Raw genomic sequence first — 19937 nt, forward strand, 5'->3', positions numbered from 1 at the left:
ATCTCATCCACATGGAATCCTGTCATTAATAAGTGTAAGCCGAAAATAATATCGACAGTCGTTAAATCGAATATCGTCAGTGTTGTATGTCGACAGAGTAACATCCCTAGTGCGCAAACAGTTCAAGTTGATAATCAAAACCAAGTGCGGGTAGTTCGAAAAACTCGCGCGGCTGTCAGAAGGTGTTGATGTCATTTCAAGCCAGTCTTCTCCGAGACCACGGGGACAACGCCGTCCTTGAAACGTTGGAGGTCAGTTTAATATGTAGTTATACGCGATTAAGTCCCGGTTTTTAAAAATAATTATGTGTAATAATCGTGAAAGTTTAAATCAGTATTTCTATATATCTTAACAAAGTTGTCAGAATGTTGTATTTGAATTTTGGAAAATTTATTTTGTCGACAAAACTATAGACCAGAAATATATGACTATGCGCCATCTTGCGGAATTTCATTAGAACTATATTCTTCATGCTATACTGAACTGTCACTGCATACATCAGAATAACAGCGCCCTCTGGACAATATATTAGTAATATCGCGACAACTTTTAAAAAATCTCGTATCTCACGCTGCTCCTCAAAGTTAAAACGCAGTAAGTCTATATGCATTCCATACATACTTACTACATTTTTCTTTTCATGGACAGACGAAGATACAAGTTTTTTTAAAAGTAGTGACGATATAATATTACTCATACATTTCTAAGGCTTTTATAGTTGACGAGAGGCACATTTTCAATTGTTTCACTGTACTTTAGATACTTTGTTTCAGAAACGGTACTTTGTATTTGTGTACTGTTGTATTTCTTTTAGCTTCTAATTGTATTGCTTCCTTTTTATGTTTTTCTAAGACTTATAAAAGTAAAATTATGATTCATATCTCATTTACGTCTTATAAGTGTATAACAATAAATGAAAGTATTTTGTTCATTGTGGTTTTGTTACCTACCTACCCATACAACCTTCAAGAAAAGAGCGTACACCCATCTTAAATGCCGCCCTGTAGGAAATATTCCGCTTTGTGTGGTAGGGCACAGCACAGCGGATATCATCTCGTTCGAATCTAGAGCAGAGCCCAACTGGGGAAGTACCTCCGCCTTACAGAAACCCGCAGCCAAATAGCACTAGACCCTACTCATAGTGTTGTGTTTCTGCCGGTGAGTAAGGCTGCCAGAGCTCAACGAGGGTGCGGTGTGCTGGTGACGGAAGGACCTACGGAACTAAATTTGTTCCGTCTATTGTCCTTTGAGTCGTCGGCAACGCGATCCTTCCTTGGAACTTGTACACTCCTTTTGCTGTATACTTAACACAGCAAAAGGGAGTGTACACCATTCTAATGGGTTGGCAACGCGCATGAGTCGCAGGCATCCATATTACGGTGACCGCTTTCTATCAGGCGGACCGTATGCTTGTTTTCCACCGACGTAGTATTAAAAAAAACGCCAACTCTTGTGTTTCGGGTGTTCATGGGCGGCAGTGATTACTTATCATCAGGTGACTTATCTGCTCTGTGCCTCCTATCACTCAAAAATGCAACATGAGATCACATGTACCATTTTTATGAATCCATCAATTATTTTAAAACAATTTTGAAATAAACAGCTTCACCAGGTGAAGCGAAGAGTACTACCTCTATAGCCACCTAGTGACGAATAAAGCACTAAACTTGCATGGCGATACTACAAGCGACCTCCAACGGCGAGTAGCAAAATTAAAGTTTTATTTACATCCTAAAGATGGCTCCAGTAAGACTCGATTCAATCCTGCATCGCGATGTTAGGGTAGCGGCGTTCATTTTTCAAGATATATTATTAAATAATAACGACAAATTCACAAAATATGGATTCAAAATCAATTGATCGGTCTAACAACCGCTTAATACGTATTGTATTACAGAGTTGCTGATATTGTTAGTACTAGCAGTACGCCCGTCTGTTATGACTTTCAACAAAATTTCCGAACGTAACGACCTTGTTGAAGTCATTCACTCAGTCAGTCAGACGTAAGTCAGACTACGGAAAGGAAATCATTCGCTCATTCTAGAACTGACAGTGACACTGACAAGTGGCATTATTTGAAAAATTGCTTTTACTTCGGCTGTGCGCTTTTGTTCCAACAAACAATTTTATTTATCTCGTAAATATTATATTTTTGGTGTTGAAATAAACAGTTTTAGTTTTGTTATTTCGTAGTGCTGGTGATATATTGTTTTTGTGGTCCAAGTGCATCATTTGAGTGTTCTTGGAATCAGCTGACATCCGATCTTATTCCAATAGGGGTGAGTTTTTTTTCATACCCGACAGTTAGATATATTTAATTCTAATTAATAATTCTTGCAATACAGTATTCTTCTTACTATCTTGGGATTATAGCGTAGCAGTAAATTTAGTTTTAATAATGTTACGAAAGTAAAATCGTATTAATTTAAAAGTTCTAAAAATTTTTAGTTCAAATAAGTAGGTTTGTATATGAGAACGTTTTTAATTATGCAAAACTTTAAAAAATAAGCCGAATAATGATTATGAAATACATACCTGAGTCATTGATGACTATGTCGTAATATTTTTCAGCAGTAAAAAACAAGCGTGAATTTTCGTCTGAATTGATTTTTGGGTAATTTCAGTTGCAGCAAACATCTTGAGAGACAAATCTTCAGCTATCATAACTATTTTTATGGTTCAGAAACTTTAATTTTAAGTAAATTTCCTTAACCAGTTATTTTAGAACAAGGCTAGTCTTTAGCAAAAGGAATTTATAGTAGTCTGAGTAAATAAACTTTAATTATATAGTCTAGGAATTGTAGGATATAAAACTGATTTTAAGTAAAGAGAGAAGTGAGGTAAAATGAGTGTTAATATTTACCAAACAATTTGAGCACAATTTTATAACCACTACCAACCAGTTTCATAGCTAGAATTCAATTTAGGGTAGATATTAGCTGTAACAATAATGTAGTGTTAGATTATTAAAGAAGTTGGAATTTTTAAGGTAGGGCATTGCTTTACTAATCAAAACTTTGTTCTTTTACTTCAAAGAACTTTGTTATTTTGATTGTCATCCAAAAAAAACCGTATAATCCATACTATTATATATTTTTTCTACTCCCGAACTGTTATTCGTCATTTACAGGGTCGTGCACAGATCTTTAAAACCCTACATAAAGGTCTATTCCCCAAAGCCAGCGTCCGCCGGCTTTCCGCGCATGCGCGCAGTATCGAAAAAACTGAAAACGCATTGTTTGGCTCTGTAACCATGGCAACGCCTTATAACGACACTGCGGGCGTGCGCGGAAAGGCTTTGCGCAGCCGAGCTGACAGTACAAACCTTTGAGTCAAAATACAGGAAACAGTGTGAATTTCACGAAATTTATTCAAGAAAACTATTAAAAACTAAGTGCATGGTCGTAGAAAAAGTATTGTATGCAACGGTGTTTAACTGAGTCAAAAAATACTCGTGGCGTCTCAATAACAATTTTCGGCTTCGCCTCAAATTGTTACTCACGCCACTCGTCTTTTTTGACTTCACTTAAACGCCTGTTGCATAAAATACTATAATATTATAAATTGTTTGTGTCTGTTTGCTTGTCTGTCTCTCACAGCAAAACGGAGCGACGAATTGACTTGAATTTTTAAGTGGAGATAGTTGAAAGGATGGAGAGTGACATAGGCTACTTTTTGTCTCTTTCTAACCACCCACTTCCTTAAAATAGGGGGTGGAAGTTTATATGGAGCATTCCGCAATTTTACCGCGAGCGAAGCCGCGGGGCAAAAGCTAGTTAAGAATAAAAATTTAGGGAGCAAGCTTTTAGTTTGTATGTCATAACAAATCCTTTTTTTTTTTTTTTTTACTTGGGAAACAAACAAGCAAACTATTACATCAACAAAAAAGATAATTTAGGTAATACATAGCCAAAACAGTTTCCACTTATAACTAATAACATTTGTGATTGCTCAGACAAGACTTAAGTTATTAGGTTACTAACAGGTATATTTTTTAACTATATTATTAAACAATATACAATATTTTCAAACTATACTGTATATATATTTACTATATTACTACACTATTACACTATATTAATATAAAACAGAAACGAATGCTCAGTTATTTATTAAAGTTAAACTTAGATATTTTTTAGCATTTTTTTTTTTAAACATTTAAAATGAGTTCTACCAATGTGTTGTCATAACTTCTGCAATAACAAGTTCAGCTCATAACACTTTTTTTTTATGGGATAGGAGGCAAACAAGCAGACAGGTCGCCTGATGGTAAGCAATCACCGCCGCCCATGGACACCCGAAACACCAGATGTGGTGGAGAGGAGGTGTTTATATTAACATAAAATTCATAAATAACATTTATGTTCTTATCTAATGCCTCTTATTATGCACCATTCGCATAAATAACTGTAATTGCATAAAAACAAATCTACACGGAGTAACATGAGGAAACCAAAAGATTTTAACTACGCATGTCTGAGAGCAAAATAAAGCAAGCAAATTTGCCAAATAATTTTTTTTTCTGTAATTTTTATTTTTTTGGATGTATTTCCACATAAAAAGTAAATTTTATTAGTAAAACTGGCACTTAAAAAAATCACTTTTTTTTTCTAAAAAAATACTTTTTTGCAAAGTTTGATATCCATTAACGAGGATAGTAAGATTATGTCCGATCTGATGACGCCATCATCGCCATCAAATCAGCGTTTTTTTCTGAGAAATAATAAGTAATTGTTATTTTATTTAATGCTTATAACTCTAGAGTAGGCGAAATCTAGAAATGGTTATACAACATTTTAGTCTCCTAATAATAATAATATGATGAGGAATATGCTATTAAAAGCTATTAAAATTATTCGGTTTCCTAATGTTACACCATGTATTTGAGCCCTTACTCTACTACCTTGGAAACAAAGACAATCAAATAAAAAACCGGCCAAGAGCGTGTCGGGCCACGCTCAGTGTAGGGTTCCGTAGTTTTTCGTATTTTTCTCAAAAACTACTGAACCTATCAAGTTCAAAACTATTTTCCTAGAAAATCTTTATAAAGTTCTACTTTTGTGATTTTTTTCATATTTTTAGGGTTCCGTACCTCAAAAGGAAAAAACGGAACCCTTATAGGATCACTTTGTTGTCCGTCTGTCCGTCCGTCCGTCCGTCTGTCAAGACCCTTTTTCTCAGGAACGCGTGGAGGTATGAAGCTGAAATTTATATCAATTACTCAGGTCTACTGTCCCTTGAAGCTGTGAAAAAATAAAACTTCTAAGCCAACGCAATCAAAAGATACAGCCGTTTATGCCGCAAATTTTCGACACTTGCAAGGGAATCAAAACCTACAGGGTGCTTCCCGTGAACTCAGAATCTTGAAATTTGGTACGAAGCAACGTCTTATAGCATAGATAAAGGAAAAATTACGAAAACCATACATTTTTAGTTACATCACATAATATATTTTTTTTTAATAATTTTAACCTTACTACCCATTTCCTCATAAACGCGTAGAGGTATTAAATTGAAATTCATACCAAATACTCAGGTCTATAATACCTTTAAGCTGTAACAAAATCAAACTTCTATGTCAACGCAATCAAAAGAAACAGCAATTTAAGCTGCATATTTTGAAACTCGCAAGTACTCGCAAGGGAATCAAAACCTAAAGGGTACTTCCAGTCGACCTAGAATCTTGAAATTTGGCATGAAGCAACGTTTTATAGCACACATAAAGGAAAAATTCCGAAAACCCTAAATTTTTAGTTACATTACAAAATATTCTTAAATTTATGCTCCTCCATCTTTCCCCATTGTAATGTTATGAATTTCATTTTGCAATAAAAATACCATAGTTATGACTCGATTGTCGTAATGAATGAACTTTGTAAACCTTGCAGGTTTGTACGGAACCCTCGGTGCGCGAGTCCGACTCGCACTTGGCCGGTTTTTTTAAACATATGGTTCAAAAGTTAGAGGGGGGGGGACGCACTTTTTTTTCATTTGGGAGCGATTATTTCCGAAAATATTAATATTATCAAAAAACAATCTAAGTAAACCCTTATTCATTTTAAATTACCTATCCAACAATATATCACACGTTGGGGTTGGAATGAAAAATAATATCAGCCCCCACTTTACATGTAGGGGGGGTACCCTAATAAAACATTTTTTTCCATTTTTTATTTTTGCACTTTGTTGGCGTGATTGATATACATATTGGTACCAAATTTCAGCTTTCTAGTGCTAACGGTTACTGAGATTATCCGTGGACGGACGGACGGACGGACGGACGGACAGACAGACATGGCGAAACTATAAGGGTTCCTAGTTGACTACGGAACCCTAAAAAACAGCAACATTGTAGAGCTCACTGATAAACTGTACAAATATCGAATTTCTCAAGTACAGCAGCTATGATAATATGATGGAGATGAATCATTCATAATGTGATGAAATTTTATCTCGAATGTCGAGAGCATTTCTGAGCAGGAGGGCGATCTTTGAATATCGCATATACGGGATTTTGTCACTAAAATACCATTGAAAACGGTGACTTGCTTATTATTTTCAGTGACGACTTTCTGAATTCGAACGCGTGAGACTCAAAAATCGGCCCGCAGTTCCCAAACTGAGGGGGGACTGAAATCTTCTCGAGGCTGAGGCGTAGGGTTAGAGCCGGCGTAGCTTTATTTGACGTTCATATGCGCATTGTAATATGCCTACTTGAAAAATAAATTTTTCATTTTCATTTTCAAAAACTTTGTACATAGCCACGTCAGCAAATTTTAATTGATCCTATTTTGTTACCAACCGTCCGAGCTCTGTATTGTTTATCTTCGTATGATTCCTCTCCATAAGTGAACAATGATGTCGCAACTTATTGTACTTTGTACCTATAGCGGGTTAGTTACGGAACGTTGTATGTACATACATACATACAATCACGCCTGTATCCCATAAAGGGGTAGGCAGAACACATGAAACTACTAAAGCTTCAGTGCCACTCTTGGCAAATAAGGGGTTGAAAGAAAACGAAACTGTGACATTGCAGTGACAGGTTGCCAGCCTCTCGCCTACGCCACAATTTAACCCATATCCCATAGTCGCCTTCTACGACACCCACGGGAAGAAAGGGGGTGGTGAAATTCTTAACCCGTCAATACACAGATACACGAACACCGTAGAAGAACAGAACGTCGTATGTGCCTTAATATATCCATGTTCCATACTAAACTTAATATTGTACACGGTAAATTGTGTGTCTGTTTGTTTGTCCGTCTTTCACGGCAAAATAGAGCGACGAATTGACGTGATTTTTTAAGTGGAGATGAAAAGTGACATAGACTACTTTTTGTCTCTTTCTAACCCCCCACTTCCCTAAATTAGGAAGTGGAATTTTGTATGAGGCATTCCACAATTTTCGAATTTGACGCGAGCGAAGCTGCGGGCAAAATCTAGTATTACTATACATATACCTTCAGTTTTGTACAGCGTGACTCATAAGGAGTGAAATCTTTGTTTTGTTACCAAGTGACTAACATAATATTATGTTTCGAGATCTTCGGTCGGGGAAGTACCTCTAACTTATACAGTTACTAGTAGGAGTTGCTAAACCGGCTAAATGGTCATATGTGACTTTCCTTTTCTGATGGTCAATGCTTGCAATAAAAAATTAACGACCGGTCTGGCGCAGTCGGTAGTGACCCTGCCTGCTGCGCCGCGGTCCCGGGTTCGAATCCCGGTAAGGGCATTTATTTGTGTGATGAGCACAGATATTTGTTCCTGAGTCATGGATGTTTTCTATGTATATAAGTATGCATTTATATATTATATATATCGTTGTCTGAGTACCCACAACACAAGCCTTCTTGAGCTTACCGTGGGCCTCAGTCAATCTGTGTAAGAATATTTATTTATTTTATTTTATTTATCAAAACCAGGGTTGGAGGATATATATATCATATCAGCGGGGTTCGACGATATATATATTGATATATATCGCAAAATATCCATTGGGATATAAATATCCGATATTTATCATTTGTTTATAAATATTTCAATACAAAAATGGGTTTAAAAAAATTAAAATTGTTAAAAATATTGTTTTTTTGGTATGTTACTGTTTTTCTACTAACTGTTATGTTTTTTTAGTAGAATTTTCCTTATCTAAAGTTGTATTCATAAATAATGCAAAAAAATAATAATATGTCTTCCATAGAAAATGGATATATATCATAAATAACCGATATTTTGATATTTATTATAAATATCGGATATTTTCGAACCCTGATCAAAACGTGTGTCATTATCAGTAATAAGTATTTTATTTGCTTTCATTGATTTTAACCCTGTTAGGGTACTACAAAATATAATCCATACTAATAAATGGGAAAGTGTATGTCTGTTTTTTTGTCCGTCTTTCGCGGCAAAACGGAGCCATGAATTGACGTGATTTTTTTAATTGGAGATAGTTGAAGCGACGGAGTGACATAGGCTACAGTGTGACTCTGTCTAGCCCCCCACTTTACTAAAATGGGGGGGGGGGGGAAGAGTATTTACGAATTTAACGCAAACGAAGCCGCGGGCAAAAGCTAGTTATTCATAATTCAGGCTAAACACACAAAATACAAAAACGGTAGACATGGGTCTGTCTGTGTTCATGCAACTTTAAATTACAGCTGTGACACAATTCAATATAATACTTACACCGACGGAAAATTCTAGACTTCTACGTCAATATTATTGTTTATATAAAAATGATCGCACTCTAGATGAGTATGTCAACATTGTACTAGATAAATTAGAAGGACGTTGCGATATCTATAAACAGTGTATTTTCCTCTTATGAGGATACAAGAGCGAAAATGCTAAAATGGAAAGGAGCCCCCCTTTCAGTTTGGGAATTTTAGTTAAATATACTAGTGTTATTCACGTGTTATTATTAACTATATTTACCGAAAAAAATTGTCCCTACAGAACAACTCATTTAAAAGCATGTATTAACCGGACGGAAAATTAACCGTGAATCATTCAAAACTTAAGTTTTCCTTGACTTTCTATTGGCTAGATTAACGTAATAGACCCAGAGCCCAGGCCCGCCAGACCTTCCTCAAATTCTCAAGGATGAAACTTTGGGACAATGTAGAGTTCATATCGGCGGTTAATGTGTGCATATTTTCTAGTTCGGCCCATCGGCCAATTTTTTGCTATCAAGTGATGAAGGTGAAAAAAAAAAGTGCTTACTTTCCTTAAATTCTCAAGGCTGATTTTTATATATGTGTTAGAGCACGTTGTTAGAAATTGGTTATCATCAATGCCAGACCGTTTCCGCCGGCCATAACTTTTACCAGACGCGACAAAGTTGGCAAAAAACGACTCTAACTTACCTCATTTTCTCAAGCCTGATTTTGATATATGATACGCAGGGACCTGTAACTAGACCGTTTGTAAGCAGCCAGACCAATCGGATGGACCCAACCATCCGCCAGACCGACTTAAAGTTTCGATATGAGCATTAGTAGAATTGAAATATTCCGGGTCTATAAAAGCTAAAAACTTGAATTTTCTACATTAAGCTACGTGTATATTGTATACTTGACGTAATAAGCGACTTTCAAAAATTTTACTTCTAAGGAAATAAAAAAAATGAAAGTTTATATGTGGTGCAAGATTAATTTTAAGCTATGAATTTTATTTACACTGCGTAAGTAGGTACATGTGTATTTTATTACAAATATAACTTTTACCAGACGCGACAAAGTTGGCAAAAAACGACTCTAACTTACCTCATTTTCTCAAGCCTGATTTTGGTATATGATACACAGGGACCTGTAACCAGACCGTTTGTAAGCAGCCAGACCAATCGGATGGACCCAACCATCCGCCAGACCGACTTAAAGTTTCGATATGAGCATTAGTAGAATTGAAATATTCCGGGTCTATAAAAGCTAAAAACTTGAATTTTCTGGGTGCGCCAAAGTTCATATAAAATTGTTATATAGATTATTGGTAGTCCGAAAATGTTTGTCATACAATTTTACATTATAACGATCATTATTTATAACAATTTTATGTTAATAACTATCGTAACTTCGAATGACTTATGTTCATAATGTCATTCATCATAAATACGTTTTATACTAATGTTTATGTTTATATACTTATTGATCATAACGATTGCGAGTAATATAATTTATCGTTATATTATTGTTAACAGAACAGACATCACATGTGACAGTCCAGTTAGGTGTGACGACGAGCGTAGCGAGGAGGAGCGTGTTAGGTTGACCGTAAGCGAACCAGAAACGAATTTTTAATGTAAATTTTATGTGTCACTGTAAAAGCTTCAAGCGCGCTTCTATAAATGGCACAAGTTTTTCATAGAACTTCCCCAAAACTTTTTAAATAATTTTATGATGAATGATTTTCTTAAACACAAAATTATGAATGTTATTAAATATTTGTATAGAATTTATGATTAAAAATTTTCGACTAAATGATTATTATGAACAGTGATAGTAGTACGATTGATAATAATGAAACAAAATTATGATAAGTAAAATTATGAGAAATGATCATTCGGAGCACAAATCGGTATAAACAATAATTTTATAACAAATAATTTTATATGAGCCAATATGGACCCTAATCTTCTACATTAAGCTACGTGTATAATTGTATATTGTATACTTGACGTAATAAGCGACTTTCAAAAATTTTACTTTTAAGGAAATAAAAAAATGAAAGTTTATATGTGGTGCAAGATTAATTTTAAGCTATGAATTTTATTTACACTGCGTAAGTACATGTGTATTTTATTACAAGAAGAAAAGTAAATTAAACTTTTTAAGTCGGTCTGGTGGATGGTTGGGTCCATCCGATTGGTCTGGCTGCTTACAAATGGTCTAGTTACAGGTCCCTGCGTATCATATATCAAAATCAGGCTTGAGAAAATGAGGTAAGTTAGAGTCGTTTTTTGCCAACTTTGTCGCGTCTGGTAAAAGTTATATTTATAATAAAATACACATGTACTTACGCAGTGTAAATAAAATTCATAGCTTAAAATTAATCTTGCACCACATATAAACTTTCATTTTTTTATTTCCTTAGAAGTAAAATTTTTGAAAGTCGCTTATTACGTCAAGTATACAATATACACGTAGCTTAATGTAGAAAATTCAAGTTTTTAGCTTTTATAGACCCGGAATATTTCAATTCTACTAATGCTCATATCGAAACTTTAAGTCGGTCTGGCGGATGGTTGGGTCCATCCGATTGGTCTGGCTGCTTACAAACGGTCTAGTTATAGGTCCCTGCGTATCATATATCAAAATCAGGCTTGAGAAAATGAGGTAAGTTAGAGTCGTTTTTTGCCAACTTTGTCGCGTCTGGTAAAAGTTATATTTATAATAAAATACACATGTACTTACGCAGTGTAAATAAAATTCATAGCTTAAAATTAATCTTGCACCACATATAAACTTTCATTTTTTTATTTCCTTAGAAGTAAAATTTTTGAAAGTCGCTTATTACGTCAAGTATACAATATACACGTAGCTTAATGTAGAAAATTCAAGTTTTTAGCTTTTATAGACCCGGAATATTTCAATTCTACTAATGCTCATATCGAAACTTTAAGTCGGTCTGGCGGATGGTTGGGTCCATCCGATTGGTCTGGCTGCTTACAAATGGTCTAGTTACAGGTCCCTGTGTATCATATACCAAAATCAGGCTTGAGAAAATGAGGTAAGTTAGAGTCGTTTTTTGCCAACTTTGTCGCGTCTGGTAAAAGTTATATTTAAAATAAAATACACATGTACTTACGCAGTGTAAATAAAATTCATAGCTTAAAATTAATCTTGCACCACATATAAACTTTCATTTTTTTATTTCCTTAGAAGTAAAATTTTTGAAAGTCGCTTATTACGTCAAGTATACAATATACACGTAGCTTAATGTAGAAAATTCAAGTTTTTAGCTTTTATAGACCCGGAATATTTCAATTCTACTAATGCTCATATCGAAACTTTAAGTCGGTCTGGCGGATGGTTGGGTCCATCCGATTGGTCTGGCTACTTACAAACGGTCTAGTTATAGGTCCCTGCGTATCATATATCAAAATCAGGCTTGAGAAAATGAGGTAAGTTAGAGTCGTTTTTTGCCAACTTTGTCGCGTCTGGTAAAAGTTATATTTATAATAAAATACACATGTACTTACGCAGTGTAAATAAAATTCATAGCTTAAAATTAATCTTGCACCACATATAAACTTTCATTTTTTTATTTCCTTAGAAGTAAAATTTTTGAAAGTCGCTTATTAGGTACGTCAAGTATACAATATACACGTAGCTTAATGTAGAAAATTCAAGTTTTTAGCTTTTATAGACCCGGAATATTTCAATCCTACTAATGCTCATATCGAAACTTTAAGTCGGTCTGGCGGATGGTTGGGTCCATCCGATTGATCTGGCTGCTTACAAATGGTCTAGTTACAGGTCCCTGTGTATCATATACCAAAATCAGGCTTGAGAAAATGAGGTAAGTTAGAGTCGTTTTTTGCCAACTTTGTCGCGTCTGGTAAAAGTTATATTTATAATAAAATACACATGTACTTACGCAGTGTAAATAAAATTCATAGCTTAAAATTAATCTTGCACCACATATAAACTTTCATTTTTTTATTTCCTTAGAAGTAAAATTTTTGAAAGTCGCTTATTACGTCAAGTATACAATATACACGTAGCTTAATGTAGAAAATTCAAGTTTTTAGCTTTTATAGACCCGGAATATTTCAATTCTACTAATGCTCATATCGAAACTTTAAGTCGGTCTGGCGGATGGTTGGGTCCATCCGATTGGTCTGGCTGCTTACAAACGGTCTAGTTACAGGTCCCTGCGTATCATATATCAAAATCAGGCTTGAGAAAATGAGGTAAGTTAGAGTCGTTTTTTGCCAACTTTGTCGCGTCTGGTAAAAGTTATGGCCGGCGGAAACGGTCTGGCATTGATGATAACCAATTTCTAACAACGTGCTCTAACACATATATAAAAATCAGCCTTGAGAATTTAAGGAAAGTAAGCACTTTTTTTTTCACCTTCATCACTTGATAGCAAAAAATTGGCCGATGGGCCGAACTAGAAAATATGCACACATTAAACGCCGATGTGAACTCTACATTGTCCCAAAGTTTCATCCTTGAGAATTTGAGGAAGGTCTGGCGGGCCTGGGCTCTTGATCTATAATCAAAACATCGTGTATACTTTCATCAAAACATAAATTAGGATCAATTGACATGTGTGTGACATGAGTGATTGAACTAATCAAAACTATGAATGTTGTTCAATTCCGAAGAATTATCTTCGTACAGGCTTAATAGTGGATGATGTAAGAATTAAACGAAATTATATTTGTGTTTTTCGTGAGTGCTCTTGGCGGGTTTTAACCCCCGACGCAAAAACGACGGGGTGTTATAAGTTTGACGTGTCTGTCTGTGTGTATCTGTCTGTCTGTTTGTCTGTCTGTGGCATCGTATAGCTCCCGAACTGATGAACCGATCTGGATTTAGTTTTTTTTTATTCTGTTTCTTTAAGTAGTCGCTTTACTATATATAAATTAAAAATCGAAACAAGATGTCACATAATGACGGACACCACCAGTGGCGAAGTAACGGGAAACGAGAACGAAGGTGGTGGAAGTAACGGGAGAGGAAAACCGAAGAAGAGGTGGATGGACTGTGTGAGACATGACATGGAACTGAAACAAGTTAATGATGAGATGACGAGTGACAGAGATGTATGGAAGAGAAAGACATGCTGCGCCGACCTCAAGTGACTGGGATAAGGGCAAGGGAATCAAGCTAGGAACATACTACGCGGACGTCCGTCGTCGCGCGACCGCGGACGCGGATCTGGACAATGAATATACACTTAACCGTGCAAACTATCGGTTGTGGACGTGGCCTTGAGCATGGACGTCCGATCGAAATTTGGCTCGCTGGATGTTTTGGTCCGTGTACACTGATCGGTCGCGGTCGCTCGGCGGCGGACGTCCGCGTAGTATGTCCTAGCTTGATGATCTTGTTTCGATAAATACTCACTGTTTGTTTTTCCTAGTGTCTGTTACATTTACTCCATTAAAAGTCTGCTCTCTGTCTGTCGTGTTGAAACCTTGATATTGCGATTTTCCGCATTGATACGATCTCCTAGGTAAGAATAACTCTAATAACTACGAGAATAACTGTATTGCCTGTTGTAAATTACACATTACAAATCATTATGCATTCCATACATACTTACTACAATTTTCTTTTCATTGACAGACGAAGATGCAAGTTTTTTTTAAAGTAGTGACGATATGGTGAAATATCGTTCGGTCACTATCTACCGTGTTTACTGTTTACAGTGATAATGTTTTCTCACAGTCCGTGCCGAATTCGCCTTTGAACCGCTACGCGAAGGACATTGACATTGGATATGGTAAACGGTACGCTCATCTATAAATAACCCACTTTTTTGTGTCGCAATTTTACAGTCAGAACCGTCTTCTCATATATGCAAATGTAGATAGAACATAGCATAATAAAATAGTACGGTACAGTCAACCAATTTGTAGAACCTTTTTACAGTCAACGTCAAAAGTGAGGAAGTGAGGAGTAAAAGGTTTTGGTAGGGTTCCGCTTTGTGTGGTAGGGCACAGCACAGCGGATATCATCTCGCTCGAATCTAGAGCAGAGCCCAACTGGGGTAGTACCTCCGCCTTACAGAAGACCGCAGCCAAATAGTCTCAGTAACCGTAAGCACTAGAAAGCTGAAATTTGGTACCAATATGTATATCAATCACGCCAACAAAGTGCAAAAATAAAAAGTGGAAAAAAATGTTTTATTAGGGTACCCCCCCTACATGTAAAGTGGGGGCTGATATTTTTTTTCATTCCAACCCCAACGTGTGATATATTGTTCGATAGGTATTTAAAAATGAATAAGGGTTTACTAAGATCGTTTTTTGATAATATTAATATTTTCGGAAATAATCACTCCTAAAGAAAAAAAAAAAGTGCGTCCCCCCTCTAACTTTTGAACCATATGTTTAAAAAATATGAAAAAAATCACAAAAGTAGAACTTTATAAAGACTTTCTAGGAAAATTGTTTTGAACTTGATAGTTGCAGTAGTTTCTGAGAAAAATACGAAAAACTACGGAACCCTACACTGAGCGTGGCCCGTCACGCTCTTGGCCGGTTTTATTTATTGTTGTGTGTTTGTTATCTGTCGTGGCATCACCGAATGGGCCCTACGGAAGACCAGCGCTGGCTTCCAGCTAGCATCATGCTGAGTTGGGTCCATTTCGTGATGCGCACTTAATGTTCCGTTCTCTGTTTTTTTTTGTTCTTTTCTTGTGTACATGTACGTACGTGTTTGTGAGCGTCATGATCATGAATAAATGTCTTTTTTTATCTTTATCTTTATCTTATCTATGATTCAAATTGTTTGACCTTACGTCAGTTCCGAAAGGACACTTCCATCAATAATTTGGCAAACAAGGCATTTTCGGGTAGTTAAATTTCGTCACTACTTTGAATAACCTAATCACAAAAATTTAATTTTGGACCGATTTTCATGATACATGGCTAAGAACACTCCCGAACACGGTATCCTAATAAAACATTTTTTTCAACTTTTTATTTTATCACGTTGTCGGCGTGATTGATATCATTCAAAGACCTATATAACTCCATCTAGACGGATAAAGTCTAAGAAAAAAACGTACCTCAGTACCATATAGATAAAGCAGTGGTGACCTAGATGGCGTTACACCTTTGGGGTAGGCTCAGCTAGATGGCGCTAATATTAAAATTTGACATTTTAAAACATATCAAGCTAAGAATATGGGCCAAATTGTCAAAACTGAGGTTCAAAAGTTTTAAGCCTGTGTGGAGAGATGGCAGTCTATGCACTGTGATTACACATTTTGCTTTGACAGTAACGCTCTTTAATACTCGATCCTCTTTGATATCATTATACATATTGGTACCAGGAGAAGGAGATCTCTAGGAGAACCCAGCTGGGTTGGGTGGCATTCAACAAGTTGGCGGACATCCTCAAACCTGATAACATTCCACAATGCCTGAAGACTCGCCACCATGACCTACGGTGCCGAAACATGGACGCTCACTAAAAAGGCTGTGCATAAGATCCGAGTTGCCCAGAGAGCCATGGAGCGCGCCATGCTCGGTATCAAGATTCTAGATCGGGTGAGAAATGCCGAGATCCGTCGTCGCACCAAGGTGCTAGACGTGGGTTTCGTCATTACCAAACTAAAATGGAGTTGGGCGGGACATGTTGCTAGGCAGAGTGATGGCAGATGGACTAAAATGTTAACGGAATGGTGGCCGCTCACAGATGTAAGAAGCGCTTGGCATCCGTTAGCTCGTTGGGTGGACGACATCCGGAAAATTGCGGGTCACAACTGGATGAGACTAGCTCAGGACAGGGACAAGTGGCGTACTAGAAGAGAGGCCTATGCTCAGCAGTGGGCGATAAAGGGCTGATATGATGTTGATGATGATGATATTGGTACCATGCAAATTTCAGCTTTTTAGTGCCAACGGTTACTGAGATTATCCGCGGACAGACAGACAATGGGGAAACTAAACTTTTTCTTTAATTTATTTATAACATACATAGTGGACCGATTTTCATGATTTCATGAAACATGGCTAAGAACACTCCCGACTTACTGAGCTTTCAGACAAAAAAAACTAAATCTAAATCGGTTCATCCGTTCGGCAGCTACGATGCCACAGACAGACACACACACAGACAAACAGACAGACAGACAGACAGACACGTCAAACTTATAACACCCCGTCGTTTTTGCGTCGGGGGTTAAAAAGTAAACTTAAGTGATAGGTACACAAATATTTTCGCCAAACTGTGGACAGTTTGTTGGCGAATAATGCGCTCTAAAATGTCTACAACTAAAAAGTAAATAAATTAAATTATGTGTGTATTTATTTAATTACATATTTGTCTTTCTGGTACCTTGTTGTACATGTTGCTGCATCTGTCTCCCTCATCTCTTTTTATCCTCTCATTCACTCAAAGGTTAACTGGAAGAAATCCCTCAAAGGGATAAGTTCGCCTTTGTACTCTTCTTTACTGTAATTACTGTGTTTTTTGTTATTAATTGTACAATAAAGAGTTTACTAAATACTACTACTAAGTCTTAACATGAATCGTACACTTGCTATGCAAACTGACATTTTAATATTGCGCAACCTTCCATTGCATCCATTGCAAATACTTTCTAGTCTCTATACCGGTTTGCGTGGAACGCTCACTTTGTGGCCTTAAACTTGGTTACTTATGTAGGGAATTTGACTGCAGTTAAAATAAATAAATATTATAAATAAATAAATAAATATTATAGGACAGTCTTACACAGATTGACTGAGGCCCACGGTAAGCTCAAGAAGGCTTGTGTTGTGGGTACTCAGACAACGATACATATAATATATAAATACTTATATACAATACATAGAAAACATCCATGACTCAGGAACAAATACCTGTGCTCATCACACAAATAAATGCCCTTACCGGGATTCGAACCCGGGACCGCGGCGTAGCAGGCAGGGTCACTACCGACTGCGCCAGACCGGTCGTCAAATATTTAATAAGTAATAATAGTTATTTGTTATACAAGGGGGCAAAGTTGTATTTTAACGCCGAGTGTGGAATTGAAAACACACGAGAAGTAAAATACATTTGCACCCGAGTGTAACACAAAACTTTTCCCCTAACTATAGCGAGGAAACTACAACGCAAAAAATGCGTTTATCACTGCTTCCAGTAGTTCCACAGGTGGTAAATCATCTTTATTACTAGATTCACCTACTTTTATCAATTTTAAAGCAGTTAATTTGACTTTATTCAAGGTCAAAGTACTTTACCCACTAGTGGATAAAATGCGTTTTTACCCGCTGGTATTAAAGGACAAAACACGTGTTTCCGAGCTAGTAAGGGGAAAAATATTTTATATCATGCAGAAATAAAGCATCAGATAATTACAAGAAAAAACATGGACATTTCTATTTCATAACTCAGATAGAAATATATAAAGTAAGTAACTGAGTTGACCGTGACGTCACTCAATTCAATTTCATATAAATTCCATATTAGCATTTAGCAAGTCGTTCAAAATTCGTTTTGACAGTTCTTTAAAAGAAGCTGATTTGACTAGGAGGCGAGTAGCCTATTATATCCTGTCACTTTTACCACTGGTCCGACACTTCGGCTAAACTCGGCTCGATTCGGCATTCTAACAGAGACTAAAGAGGATCGAGTATTAAGAGGGCATTCAACGAAAACGTCGTAATAATGTAAAATTGATAGTTTTAGTCGGCAAAATGCTACACTTTCCCTCATCTAAAAGACTTATTAAGTTCAGGATTCGATTAGGACATCTTCTTAACTTACATGTTGTGAGACTGGATTTTTAAAAACTAACTCACTTAATAAATTATGTTTTTTTTTCTGGTGCATGTTTAGGAAAACCCGCGAAAAGTGCTGACTTAGTCCGTCTAATTTGTAAAATTTGGATAGTTTTGAATGCTTCAAGTGGTAAATTTGTATTATGTATATCCTGTACTACAATCATCTGAGACTACTTCTTTGTTATAAGGCTTTAGAATAGAGTAAATGAGGATATGATGAATCCAATTTGTTTCAGAAATCACCTCAGAATAAGTGTCAATTTCTTCGAAAACTTACGTGTTTTTGAAGTAATTTTAATATAAAAATAATCTGCAACGCTTACTCAAACAGATTTTATGCAAAAGTTTTCTATTAATTGCAATTTAATATTTTTGACGATTTTTTAAAAATGCCTCCTTATTACCGGTTACGCGCGCTTGCGATGTCAGTACCGCGGCAGAGCTTGTAGAGGCAGGACGTATGTTAGTCCGCTCCGCACGCGGCTCGACGATCGCGAAGTTATTTTGTCATTGTGTGCGGCACCCGCCGTGTCCAAAACCGCACTTGTGTGCGTGTTTGGCTGTACTGTTGCATGTATACTGCGACCGAAAACTTTGATCCTTGGGTTGACGACTTTGGTAACTAACTAATTAACTTGACTAATATTTTTAGTAAGTATTATTTATTATTGAATATCATTTGAGGTTACTGACTCGTCTCAACAAAATCTTTGACAATAGATTGTACTCAGGATCTGATGATGAAGTCAGATGGTAGTCATGAGTTCTCATCAACCAGGTCTTGAAACCATTTCGTGTTTGGGCTCGTTTGATTCGCCTCAACAAGATCTTTGACAAGAGGTGATGGTACCCAGGATCTGATGATGAAGCCGGAAGGTAGTCATGAGTTCTCATCAACCAGGTCTTGAAACCATTTCGTGTTTGGGCTCGTTTGATTTGCCTCAACAAGATCTTTGACAAGAGGTGATGGTACCCAGGATCTGATGATGAAGCCGGAAGGTAGTCATGAGTTCTCATCAACCAGGTCTTGAAACCATTTCGTGTTTGGGCTCGTTTGGTTCGTCTCAACAAGATCTTTGACAAGAGATGGTACCCAGGATCTGATGATGAAGCTGGAAGGTAGTCAAGAGAATTCATCAACCAGGTCTTGAAACCACTTCGTGTTTGGGCTCGTTTGGTTCGTCTCAACAAGATCTTTGACAAGAGATGGTACCCAGGATCTGATGGTGAAGCCGGAAGGTAGTCAAGAGTATTCAACAACCAGGTCTTGAAACTCTTCTGTGTTTGGGCTCGTTTGATTCGTCTCAACAAGATCTTTGACAAGAGATGGTACCCAGAATCTGATGATGAAGCTGGAAGGTAGTCAAGAGTATTCCACGACCAGGTCTTGAAACCACTTCGTGTTTGGGTTCGTTTGATTCGTCTCAACAAGATCTTTGACAAGAGATGGTAA

General features: G+C 36.6%; 1 protein-coding gene across 3 annotated transcripts in view; it reads left to right on the plus strand.

The window, feature by feature from the left end:
* The first annotated feature begins 2056 nt into the window (after positions 1-2056).
* Positions 2057-19937, plus strand: part of LOC125240359 (probable multidrug resistance-associated protein lethal(2)03659) — a 94159-nt gene continuing 76278 nt past the window's right edge. Inside the window, exons 1-2 of one of the 3 annotated variants that reach the window (XM_048148263.1) lie at positions 2057-2279; positions 14393-14473. The gene's annotated coding sequence lies outside the window, so the exon portion shown is untranslated. The remainder of the gene's footprint in view (positions 2280-14392; positions 14474-19937) is intronic. The other 2 variants (XM_048148262.1, XM_048148260.1) reach the window with 2 other exon arrangements.

This window comes from Leguminivora glycinivorella, chromosome 27, assembly GCF_023078275.1.
Source record: "Leguminivora glycinivorella isolate SPB_JAAS2020 chromosome 27, LegGlyc_1.1, whole genome shotgun sequence".
Lineage (NCBI taxonomy): Eukaryota > Metazoa > Arthropoda > Insecta > Lepidoptera > Tortricidae > Leguminivora > Leguminivora glycinivorella.